The sequence below is a fragment of the Vicugna pacos genome, chromosome 29 (genome assembly GCF_048564905.1).
Source record: "Vicugna pacos chromosome 29, VicPac4, whole genome shotgun sequence".
Taxonomy (NCBI): domain Eukaryota; kingdom Metazoa; phylum Chordata; class Mammalia; order Artiodactyla; family Camelidae; genus Vicugna; species Vicugna pacos.
This window is the reverse complement of record NC_133015.1, coordinates 17,135,057-17,148,203: the sequence shown is the minus strand read 5'-3', so window position 1 is coordinate 17,148,203 and position 13,147 is coordinate 17,135,057. Positions and strand designations below refer to the sequence as shown.

General features: G+C 39.2%; 1 protein-coding gene across 2 annotated transcripts in view; it reads left to right on the top strand.

Moving 5' to 3' along the window:
* The first annotated feature begins 1,840 nt into the window (after nt 1-1,840).
* The window catches only part of SGK3 (serum/glucocorticoid regulated kinase family member 3), a 90,617-nt gene continuing 79,310 nt past the window's right edge, over nt 1,841-13,147 (top strand). Inside the window, exon 1 of one of the 2 annotated variants that reach the window (XM_072951883.1) lies at nt 1,841-2,038. The gene's annotated coding sequence lies outside the window, so the exon portion shown is untranslated. The remainder of the gene's footprint in view (nt 2,039-13,147) is intronic. The other variant, XM_072951886.1, reaches the window with a different exon arrangement.

Here is a 13,147-nt window from a genome sequence, read left to right as displayed (position 1 = left end):
CCATAAAGGGAAATGGAGATATGATCTATTTCTATCTAGAGGTAAATATGATTAATCAAAGTGATTACCCTTAAAGTGTACCCTTAAAATTAAAGAGAAAAAGCCCTCTAATACTTTGTGGATATATTTACGACCTCTAGTATTCTGAAAAATCAAGCTATTAAATTGGAGCTTTCATTATAAAGGCAAAATAACTAATGTCTTATCAGTTGAATGTGGCTCATCAACCTTCTTGTCTTGAAATATTTGTGGGAGGTAGTGTGTGTGTGTGTGTGTGTTCACAGCAGGAGGACAAATTTATCTTGAAAATGTGATGATTCCCAGATACTTGTTTTTCAAAAAAATAGAAAAAAAAAAAAAACAACGTTGAAAAGTGGTGATAGCCAGGTATTTGTCTCTGAAGCAAGAATGATGTAATTCCACTTGGAGTTCATTGTCACAAAACTTCCTTTTCTCTGAGAAATTTTTCAGCTCTATGAATATGGCTTTAATTAAGAGATACACTGATCACTTGTTGACTTTGTTACTAGGGAGGAACTTTAGCTTTTCTGCCTTACTGTGTGATTGCTTTGTGCGGATTACTTTGTATGGATCACAGTGAAAACATAAAGGACTCCTGGCAATGTGCTGATTTGTATCTACTGGATTTTATAATCTGCTGTATTTTATATCCATTTCCCTATGCCAGTGTAAATCACTGTTTAGAAAGTTCTGTAGGATTATTATGTTCTGAAGAATAAAAATATTTGATTCACAATCCATTTTTTTTTAACAAGGGGGCCATACAATGGTAATTGACATCAAAAATGAATACTTTTACCTTTACCTGGGGGATTAAATTTTTGAATATTTCAAATATAAGGAAATGTCCCCTGAATTTAGGGAAGCCACACAGAAATCAGTTCTTTTAATTACCTTTGAAAAATTTATTTGTTCATAGATTTGTGGCAAGTTCTCTGGAATCATATAATTTGAAGTATGTCATTGTCTCAAAATCTGAAACATGACATGCACATGGGATTCTTTTAAACCGATGTTTGAGTCTATCTTCAAGTGACATTTGATAAAATCTAACTTATTGTGGAGCAAAACCAAAACCAAAACACACTCTACTTCAAAATCTTGACCACTTTACTCCACACCCATTGAATCATGTAATTCTTAGCTCTCCATTCACTTCTTTACCCTATCTGGGAAAAGAAAGCTGAATACGGCTCTAAAATGCAACTTATATATTAAAAGAATAAGAAAGAGTAATAAGAAGCTGTAAAGTGTGCCCTCAGCTGTCTTGGAGATTAATAGGAATGCAGAGAGAGAGAGATCTGTACACTGGATCTAACAATTTGTGAAAGCTTGCTCCTGTCATAAAACAAAAGCCAAAACTGCCGATGAAAATGTAGAAAACGGTTCAAATAATGCTAAACGAAGCACAGTTGTTCCCCTGAATTCTCTGGTACTTATTCACGTCTCTGAGTTTCCAGTTTACACCACACCGCATGCCCAGCAGGCCGTTCTGGGGTGGCGCCTGTCCCTCCGGCGGTCCGGCTCCTGCTCCCCGCGCGCACCGGCGCGCTGGCCCACGCGGCTCCTGGGCCCCAGGGCCGCCGGCACTGTCCGCTGAGCAGCGGGAAACACGCCTGGAGTCTGAGCCTCTCGACGGGATCCGCCTGGGGCCCCCGAACTTCGCGCCCACGGCGAGGCGCGGGCCGGACCTCTCGCTGTGCCGGGGCTTTGGCGGGGGTCCTGCGGGGGGCGGAAGGAGAGCCGGTTTCCGCGGCGGGGGCGCGGCGGGCCTGAGCGGGGGACGCCCAGCCTGCGGCTCCTGCCCGGCGCCGGCCGCCCCTCGGCTGAGAGCGGGCGGCTGCGCGGCGGGCCGTTCGGCTCTCCCCGGCCGCCCCGCGCGCCCCGCGGGAGGAGCCGGCCGCCGTGACGCGTCAGGGAGGAAACGCCAGCGCCCGGCGGCCCTGCCGGGAAGGAGGAAGCGCGAGTGCGCTCGGCTCCGCGCCGGCCGCGCGGGGAGGCAGCACCGCGGAGCCGGGTAGGTGCGGGGCCGCCGGGACCCAAGGCGGGTGGGCCAGCGGCAGGGCCCGCGCGCGTCCGGGCCGCAGTCGGACCCCTCGGGCGGCTGAGACGGGAGCGGGCGAGGCGTGCCTGGGCCTCGACTGCTGCCTCTCCTCGGAGCAAACGTGACTTTCCCGAGTCCCCTGGCAGCGCCCCGCTCCCTCAGCCCGGAAACCTCCGAGTTAGTCGGAAAGGAAAAGCAATACCCCCGCTCGGTCCTCAGCTCTGAGAGTTTGCGGTCTTTGTTTCCTCGAGGTGAATTCAGATTCTGCTTTCCGATTCCTAAATGCCCGAGTGGTGTCTCGGGGGCGGGGATGTTGTTAACCCGTGCGCAGCTTTGGAGCGTAGAGCAGCCGGGAACCCGGAGGGTGGGAGACCCCCGCTACCTGAGGTCACCTGCGAGGATCGGGGATGGATGGAGGCGGCCTCGGAGCGGAGGGCACGGAAAACATTAACCTGCTGTCGACGGACCTGTAGTCTGAGACTTTATTTGCGTTGCTACCCTTTTAAGTTCTCTGTGATTTAAACCCTTTCTGTACCTTTTAAAGTGCATTTGGCTGTATTGATTCCCACAGTTTTAGCATTGGTAGGTACCATCCAGAAATGATTGGAGATTTTTAGATTTTGTCGTTCTTAGTGGTGGTTACTTGGAAAGATAGAAAAGAGAATTCATCTCTTGAGACTCAGACTCTTTCATTATTTAGTTTTGCACAGCAATTTATGAACCATCAGTAGAATTTCAGTCCTGCAGAAGACTACACACCGGGTACACTTGAGATGCAGGAATAAATACGGAGCATTAAAGTTTCTAAATCTATCAAGGTAAAGAAATATTGGGTTGTTGTATATTTTGATTCCCTACTTTGTCACTCAAGGTTGATAATTCACCCACCCAATCTGGGAAGTGCTTTATTTATTTAACAAACTTAGATAGCTCTTACTATGTGTTAGGCTCTTTCTAAGTGCTTTATAAATGTTAACTGAAATTATTAACTCAAAATGTTAAATTATAGCGGTTCTTGCTATGAAGAGGCCATGCATACTTCAGTTCCCAGAATGTCATTGCAAGAGCTAGAAACATTAGAGGAAGTTTCAGGCATATTTTAGGACTGGGTGTGCCTTCGGCCCGCTTGGTTTCCAGGCCTGTAAGCAAGCCACCACCCCTGCACTTTCTGCGGGAAGGGAGTCTGGAGACCCAGGAATGAGATCTCTTCCTTGCAGATCTCTGGCCAGATCCCTATCATCTTCTATAATACGATCCTTCTCATCTGCCATGGTGCCCATCCTTAGCTAACCCAGGAGAGACCAGAACTTCCCTCTTTTTTCAGCTGCCACTGCATTGAGCCTCATTTTGTTTCCTTCCTAATATGTTTGACAATTGATATGACTATAGCTTAGGTTTGAGGGTCAGATTGAATGTGAAATGTACTGTAAAATAGAACATTTTTGTTTGAACACATCAACATAACAAATGATGCTTTGTAACTTTATTGCCATTTGCTGTAGGTAACATTGAGTTGGTGGGTCAACCTTGTAGGTAGCCGTTTTGTGATTTGCAGATACATAGAGAGAATATTTTCCACAGTTAAGCATCCTCTTCAAATGAGTGCCTTGGCCTGATGGCCAGATTGAGACTCAAAGTGGTGAATAAAATAGGTATGGTTCTTGTCATTATGGTGATTATGAATCTAATGTCAGAATCTGTACATCATACTAGCTTTCTCTCTCTCTTTCATATATTTAAATTTCCAGGGAGATGATTAAATGACACACTAAGCCTTATTTAATAAAATTATGAAGTGTCTCCTGGAAGCAGGGAAGCTCACTTTCCTCTGATATAATTTATAGCACAACAAACATTCATGAATTCAATCCAGCCAAATGACAACTAACACCTTCATGGTTTACAAAGTACTTCCAGATATACTTATTTGCTCTTCAGAGAGGCCTTGTGAGGTTGGTAGCCATTTTTTAATTTCTATTTTTACAGATGAGGAAACTGAGGTATAGAAATAAAATGCTTTAGCCAGGATTGCACAGCTAGTAAGAGGCAGAGCTTGAATGGAAAGTAGGTGTGTGGACAGTTGCCTGGCACGTGTCAGCCTGTGATAAACATTTGTGGAATGAATGACTCCCAATGACTTCAGGTTTCTTTGTTTCAAAACATTATACATCTCAAATAGCCCAGGTGATTTGTGCCTGAGAGACTGCCAGGCTTAATCCAAAGTCTCTGTTATTTCAAACATTACCTGATACAACGTATTTTCTACAAAAGGGATGAGATGGAATGCCCTTTGGACTCATTTCTTAGGATTTATCTTCTCTGGTTTCTGAAAAAGCAAATAGATTGGTTATTTTTTTTCCTTTCTCAATCATCCTCCATTTTTCATCTGGTTTGGAGGGAGTTTAGTTTGGACATACGGTTCTAGTATTTGTGTTGACAGCTTTCTGGTCTCTCCCTGCTCATTTAAGGTCATATTTAAGGATTACAAATCACTGTAAGTTTTCAATGTGAGTGAACTCAATTAAGCTATATAGATTTACGATCAAGTTCAAAGACAGCGATCATAGATATTATAATTTTTTGACATCACTACTGTGTTTTTTGAAATGTTGAAATTAATATAGTATCTTTAGAAAAAAAACCTTCAACTTTTTATCCTTCAAGCACAACTCTCTGTATGCTAAAGGATGTGACCTCCTGATGGATAACCTTCAATCAGAGAGGAAAATATGGCCATTACCTGGTGGGAAAAATTGGGAAGGGCTATTGGGGAAAATGAGAGATGCGGTAGCCTTTCCCATGGAGTGATATTAGGTGGTAAGAAAACACTTAATGAAGCCAGACTGAGTCATCTGCCTGTCAACGTTCTGTGCGGGGGTGGAATAAAATGCTTTTGAAACCTGCCTTGTTTCAGAAGCCACTCTACCTTTTCCAATCCTCATGGTTTTTTTTTTTTTCTCTTTTTAAAAAATTCATGTAAATTACTGTCTAAACTGCTGATTCATGAAAGTCAAATTATGTAACTTGTTATTCCCTACAGAAGCAGCTCCCACATGATTTTAGGGGACTCTGTCTCTGTTTTCCTTTACCCATTGCATTCCTTATGGTGGAATTTTTGTTCGCATTTCACTTTCTCCCCCTATTTCATGGAGAAAAGTGGTGCCGATTCCACAGCTCGTAGTCCATGTCAAAGTGATTTTAACTCAGTACTAACTGAGCTAATTGTTTGCGGAAGAAGACAACATGGAAATCAGATGTTGGAGGCAGATTCAGAGCACCAATCAGAAAAGTGTTGTTGCCTGTCTGAAGCTGAGCCAGGGGAACTAGGGTCGTGTATGGTGTTCTTGCCCTTGTCCAGCTTCTCAGAGCCTTTCCTGTTTCCTGCAGGTCCTGAAAACCTGCCTTAGTTCATCTCCTTGTAGCCACTATTTCTTCTATTGTGCCACACCAAAATTTGTTTTCCTTGGGTGGGGGTTGGGGGTGAGTGAAAGAAGGATGATTACTTGAGGGGCATTGTTGTAGGGTAAGAGACTGGTGATATGTAAGATGGAAAATGAGAGATGTGTGGGTGAAATAAGATGTCAGTGAGATGTCCTGGTGGAGGATTCATGCAGAGTGCTGCTCTGGCTCCTGCACCGGGGCCATAAGTATAGGGAAGACCTATATGGGATCAAAGAATGTCTGGGAAGGATTCGAAGCATCTCTTGGCACGTGATATTGGCGGGCAGAGTTCCTTTGTACCCCTGCGTGCAGAAGTGTCATTATAGGCAGCTGTTTCTTCAGGCCACATAATGAGTTTGTTTGCAGATGATTAAAATGTAGAAAGCTGGTATAGTGGCTTTTAACTTGAGAGTAGGGATGATTTGACAGGCTTTTGGTTGAGTAAAGGCTTGGATTCTGTATCTTTATAAAGGCTTGCTCTGTTTTGAGAATGCTGATAATGTTGAGATAGTGATGATATGCTTTATACTGTTTGTGATTTTAAATAAATGACATTATATTTACAAAGCATCTAGTAATGAATGTGGTTCAGGCTAACTCTTCCATTCAGAGTCCTCATGTATTTGCTATGCCAGTCTATACCAAATATTTTTTTTTCCTATAGGTAAAATGGACCTCATGTATAATATACTCACATACAAAACCAGACTCACTGGTGGGCTACCTAGATGAAAAGTCCTCAAGTACAGTGGGGCTTCACTCAGGACTTGAGTTCAGAAATAAGAAGGAACTTTATTACTATATTTACCTCTCTGTTTTAAAAATAAAAATAGATCAAAGTCACTTAAAATAATCTGGTTTTCCACTCAGCATCCACATACGCAGGCAAATATATACATAGACTGTATATAATCAAATGCACATATACTATATATATGACCAGCTGAAAGGAATATAGGAATCACATTCTCAGTTTCTTAGTTTCCCAAGAAAACTCTATACATCATCCTTTTTTTCTCATTTTTGTTTTAGTTCTGTCTCTTATATTTTCTAAATATTATTTTTAATTAGAAAGATGTGCCCTTAAATTCAAGCAATTGAGAAATATGGGAAGTAAAAAGCTTTCTCCCCTCTAATCTTACCTACAAAGGTAACCACTGCTGTTTTTTTTTCCAATCCTTCTAAACTTTTCCCTATGCTTATATAAATTTGTGTATCTGCAAATATACACAGAGTTTTTTTAAAAAAACAGGAATCATTCTACACAGTTGGCCCTTTTATCTCTTATTTAACACTTTATCATGGACATCTATAGATCTACACTATTGGTTTATTATTGGACAGCTGCATAGTGTTCCATTGGGTAGTTAATCATTTATCCATTTTCTATTCTATTATCTGTATGTTCACTCTTTTGTATCTTTTAAAAAATATTTAAGTCACCAAAGTAATACATTTTTCAGAAAAATAACAGAAAGATAAAATAAGAATCATCAGTAAACCTACCGCTTAATAATCACTATTGATAGAGTGTATCTTTCTAAACTTTCACTTGTGTGTTCATGTGCATATTTCCAATGTTATTAAAAAATTTCTCATACATGCTTACTTTGTTGGTTAGAGAATCTTGTTTATGTAATCATCCACCGTCATAGATTCTGGGCACTTTTGAACTAGATATTTTACTGTATTTCTTGGCTACCTACCATACCCCAAACCTGGATAGCATTACTGGAAATTTGTACTACTCCTCTTAAAGGCGATTAGGTGAGTGTGTGTGGATGGACCAACAAGTCCATCCAAATCAGCATAAAGTATATATCCTTCTGATGGAGGTCAGTCATTATTTGTATTTTAAGTACACCTAAGACACAAGATATTTAAGAAGAGAAATGATAGAATATTCACATATAGTCGATTATGATCACTAAAGAAAAAGCAGAAATAATGGACCTGGGCCAAGGAAAAAGTGTTGAATTCAGTTAAAAAATTAGAACAGGAATCATGCTGTAATAAAGGTATTAAAAAATTAAAAAATTAAAAATTAGAAGAGCTGAACTTTAGATGTTTTGAAATAGTCTCCTAATGATACGTACATTGTTTGAAGTAATTGGTTTAACAAAGTTTCCCCCAAGGGTAGGAATAGGTGAACTTGAAATTTCTTGTGATCTTCGTATATTATGGCTGTCTCCAAGACAGTGACACTTGATTTAGTATAATTCCATGTATACAGCTCCCTAGTTACTCACACCACCAGTTTTTCCAGACGGCATCTGTCTGGGCTCATCTCTCCACCCTCTTTTCCTTCTCCCACAGCGCGTGTGCACAAGCTGTCACCCACACTTTCCTCCTGTACCCTTTTGTGGCCTTCCCCCACTTTCTGAGAGTTTAGCGCTCCCTTTTAACTTTGTTCTTTTTTTCCTCTTCTTCCAGCTTTTGCTTTACAAAAACTTCTCTCTGTCTTTTCTCCATCCTACTCTCTTCATTTTGGTCTTGAGCAAAAGATACTAATCATGGTGATACAGTTAAGAGCAAGCCTTTAATAAGGAAAAGGAAAGCTTTTAGTTTGGGAGGAAAGGTAGACATTATAAAGAACTAGTGGTTGAGAATACCCAGTAATTCCTTTCAGAATTTCCACAGAAGTCTCCACCCACCTCCTTTTCTCTAAATAAGCTGTTTTTCCTTAAGCATTGGCATGTACGATTAAAGTTAAAACTATTTATAGTTTTTTTGGTTCATGTCATTGCAATTGCAATAGCAATGTTTTGTGTGTTTTTCCCCCTCTTGAAGATGTTAGCCACATTATAGATTGAATAGAGAGAGTTTTGTTCTTGAAAGCTAACTTGTAGGTGAGACCACTGTTCCCTTCAGAAAATAAATTGGAAGTTCTAGAGATCTGGCTTAAAAACAACCTCTCAGTTTTTAAGCAGGTTGAAGACTAAGAAGGTTATCTTAGACCAAAGGTTAGTAATCTTTGAGAAGTAATGTGTCAAGATTCCACACCCTCTCCTTCCAGACTTCCATCAGCAGAGAAATGCGTTGGTGGGAAGCATACATGGATCAGCCTTCCATCCTTGGGGATTAGAGAAGTGATGAGGACTGCAGGAATGACGGGGTATTGCTGGCGCCTCTCTCAAGAGCTTCGGGTAGGAGATCAAGCCCAGGTGGCATACTTCATGTCAACTTCAGCTCACCTATAAAGGTGCTTGAGCCAACATTGTGAGGAGCTGGGCACCAAGGCAATAGCTGGTTAGGCTGCACTGAGAGTAAAGGCCCATTTTTTCATAAACATGAATGAAAAAGGTTTTTAAAAAGACATTTTTATTCAGCCTCCAAACCACATGGCACTAAAATTGATGATGGCTTAAACATGAAAGTGCTGTATTTTTTGCCTATTTGAACTTGGACCACTGCTAATAAACATTCAGAAGTTAAGACTTTATTATAATTTAAAAAAGAATAGTTCTTAGTTTTGTTGTTCTAAGTGTACACAGCTGTGCATAGTTCACTTTTAGTCCATGCTAACATAAGGACCTTTCTCTTTTTTTAATTCATCTCCTTTTACCCCTCCTCTCTCTTCTCATGAATATCTGGCTTAGTTCATTTATTTTTTGCCTATAGGAAATGACTTTTTTAAATTAATGAAAGAGAAGATATTCCAGTATTTTAGCAGAGAAGAGTTTTTAAGAGATTTATAAGACTGTGCCCCCTTACCCCTGATTTTTGTCTCCGCCATTGATTTTCCTTTATTTCTGATTCCTACTAACTTTAACATCATTTATTTTTGTTCCTCCTTCTAAAAATCTATTCAAGTGTGAACAGAGGTCCCTGTCCCATCGAATTTGTCTGTTGCCTTAGTCAGCCTTTAAAACAAAAAGGTAAGAAGTTCAGCCAGCAAAAGTGAGTTTATTCAGGAATAGCAGAGGACATGCAGACTTGTGGTGAACCATAGGTAAGGCCAGAGAGCAAAGGAGATGAAAGGTCTTTTACAGAGAAAAGGAGGAAGAATTGGGAAGGGCCGTTTTTGAACAAAAAAGTCCATTGGAGCAGAGCCAGAATTCAAAGGGTTGTGGCAGCTCCATATTGGCTTAGTTGTTGTGATGTCTCCTTGGCTGGGCTGTTGCTGGGCAAGGAGAAAAATCACCCTTCCTCCTGCTGGGGTTTGTAAAGTAAGCTGCTTCCTGTTGAGGTCTGCAAGCTGCCACCAGTGGTAGTGTGTGACAGCTCCCCCTCCAGGGCCTCCTGATTCTGTTTTACTTTATTTTAAAATGTTATTAATTATTATTATTATTTACAAATTTCCCTATTAAAATTTTAATTGAAGTGTAATTGACTTCATAATATAATATTATATTATATTACTTTCCAGTATATAAACTGGTGATTCAGTATTTTGATACGTTATAACATGATCACCACAGTAAGACTAGTAACCATCTGTCACCATACAAAGTTGTTATTGCATTATTGACTATATCCCCAATGCTATACATTACATCCTTGTGGCTTACTTTGTAACTGGAATTTTGTACCTCTTACTCTTCCTCACCTATTTTACTTACCCCCTCACCTGCCTCCCTTTTGGCAACCACCAGTTTGTTCTCTGTATCTATGAGTCTGTTTCTATTTTATGTTTGTTCATTTGTTTGCTTTTCTTAAATTCCACCTATAAGTGAAGTCATATGATGTTTGTCTTTCTGACTTATTTCACTTGGCATAATACCCTCTGGATCCATCCATGTTGTCACAAATGTCAATATTTCATTCTTCTTATGGCTGAGTAATACTCCATTGTATATATATACCACATCTTCTTTATCCATTCATCTATTGGTGGACACTTAACTTGCTTCCAATCTGGCAATTGTAAATAATGCTGCTATGACCATGGGGGTGCCTGAATCTTTTTAAATTAGTGTTTCTGTTTTCTCTGGAGAAAGAGTGGAGTGGAATTGTTGGATCATATGGTAGTTCTATTTTTAAATTTTTGAGAAACCTCCATATTGTTTTCCATAGTGGCTGTACCAATTTACATTCACACCAAGAATGCATGAGGGTTCTTTTTCTCTATATCCTCATCAATGCTTGTTATTTGTTGTCTTTTTGACGATAGCCGTTCTAATAGGTATGAGGTGATATTTCATTGTAGTTTTGATTTGCATTTCCCTAATGATTAGTGATGTTGAGCATCTTTTCATGTGTCTGTCGGCCATCTGTATGTCTTCTTTGGAAAAGTGTCTGTTCAGGTCCTCTGCCCATTTTTTAATTGGGTTGTTTGTTTTTTTGATGTTGGGTTGTATGAGTTCTTTGTATGTTTTGGATATTAACCCCTAATCAGATATATCGTTTCCAATATTTCCTCCCATTCAGTAGGCAACCTTTTCATTTTGTTGATAGTTTCCTTTCCTGTGCAAAAACTTTTTAGTTTGATGTAGTCCCATTTGTTTATTTTTCTTTCTATTTTAAATGAGGTTTCCTTTATTCATTTTCACACTTTCATTGGAATATTTTAGGATGAAAAATTTGCCTTTGAGATGCAGAATGGTATATATAAATTACTACAACTGCATAGAAAACAAGAAAAACTGATTTTTTTGCTTTGTCTAAACATAAAGAAGGATACATAAGAAATTAACATTGTTTATCTGTTTTGGGGATTGAGTGATAAGAACTGGGTGGATAGGGACAGGAGTGGAAAGCAAACTTTTCACTGTCTCTTTGATTTTTTTCTTGTTTTTTTAACCAGGTAAATATATAACCCACTGTAAAAAATAGTTTTAAAAATTGTGTCTGTGGGTTTTCTGACTTAAAAAAATAGATCTATATATTTCTGTTGTCCTTTTCCATAAGTTTTTAGTAATGTTGTTTTAAATATTTTTTTAAGAATGCACATGTAGTCTAGTCTCACATGACTAGCAGTAGGATTTTGCAGGCGTCTTGATCTGGCTTTGTTCCCCTTCAGCACTGCTCTCAAGTGCTGTGACTAGGATTCATTATGAAGTCTTCCCTTAGGAAATTCTCACACTGCAAATGCGGCCAAACCGTAAGTTATTGTTGGCTTATTTGAAGAACCATTTAACTGAAATTGTCTGCAGTATTCTGCCAACTGGATACTCAGTTTTTCCTAATAAAACTGTTAGATAATACCAGTATAATTAGTGCAAAGTTAGTTGATTTTTTTCCCCAAGGTATCTTGTATCTCATCATGGTTAGTTATAATTTCCCTACTTAAAATTATATGAGTTTGGTGCTTTTAGAAAATAAAAGTTGGTTTACTTTTAGTATTTAGAGAATTCTGCTCTTTTTACTACACACTAAGCCAAATAGTTTCTTTCATAAGGATTTTTACAGTTTCTGTCATTTGTGATAGGTATTTTACCCTGTGGAGAACAAAGATGAACTAATATTTACTGAGTATTCATTTCTGTTTGGTCAATTTATTTGTTAGAAATTAAAAGTTTATTTATATGTGGTTGAGATGACAGCTCCAGAAAAAGTAACAAATGGCACCACATTTTCATGCTAACTAGAATTGGTGATTAAATTTTCTTTCTTGTTTTTCATAGTAATATTATTTGATCTGTACCTCCAAGAATTCTATGAAACACACATTTCAAAATTGGCAATGGTAGAGAGGCTATGTGAGATCAAGTTAGTAGAGGCAATTTAAAATATATCAGCATATGGATACCAATAAATTCTCTTCAACTAAGAATACTTGGGCATTTTAGTGCCATGTGTTTGTAAAGACAATATTTGACTTTGCCTTGTAGCACAGACAAACTATTCTGTATTTAAAAAACAACTATTGTTTTAAAAAACCCCACATTTTAGCATCGTTTAAAAAAAACTGTATTTGTAGTAAGAGTGATCCCTCATTTAATGAATCCTGTCTTCAGACAGTGACCATTTTGGAAGGCCATTTGGCCTAGGTTGATAAAGGGTATGGGTTAGAATGTAGAAGAGAAATGCTACATCATTTCTAGATTATTTAGATTTCTAGGTTATGGGGGGCAGGGATAGCAGTTCAGGAGAAAACGTAGATTGGAGAACAAATAGCAACTACAGAAGAATCAGAAAGAACGTGATAGTGGAAAAAGTATAGAAGTAGATGAAGGAGGAGAAGGTAGGTGCAGAAATCTTAGTAGGTCCTTGGCAGAGAGGCCAGTACCCAGAAATGCATTCCTAGGCTTTCTAAATCTGCGTCTACCTCCAGGAGGGAAGTTTCTGAGAGTGAAATCTGTTGTTGGAACACGGCCTCTTCAGTAGTGCAGTCATTGCAGTAATTGAATTACCTCTTTCCATGCAGTCCTTGTGGCATATTCTCTTTTGGCAACACTGAATATCCAAAGGAGTGGATGTGATTGTTTTATTAAGTCCCTTCAAATCCTACAGCTGACTTAGGGAAGAGATGATAACATGCAAAAGTGCTTGGCCTAGTTAAGGGCACAAAATAGGCACTTGATAGATGTTGGCTGATACTAACTTGTCCAAAATATTCTAATATTTAATAGCCTTCACTAGGGAATTTCGAAGGCCCAGGTTATAGTGTTAGATCTGCCACTAACTTGTTAAGTGAGCCTTTGCAAGTGACTTTATTTTCTTTGATTGTAAATTCTCAAAGTTCCTTCCACCTCTAAA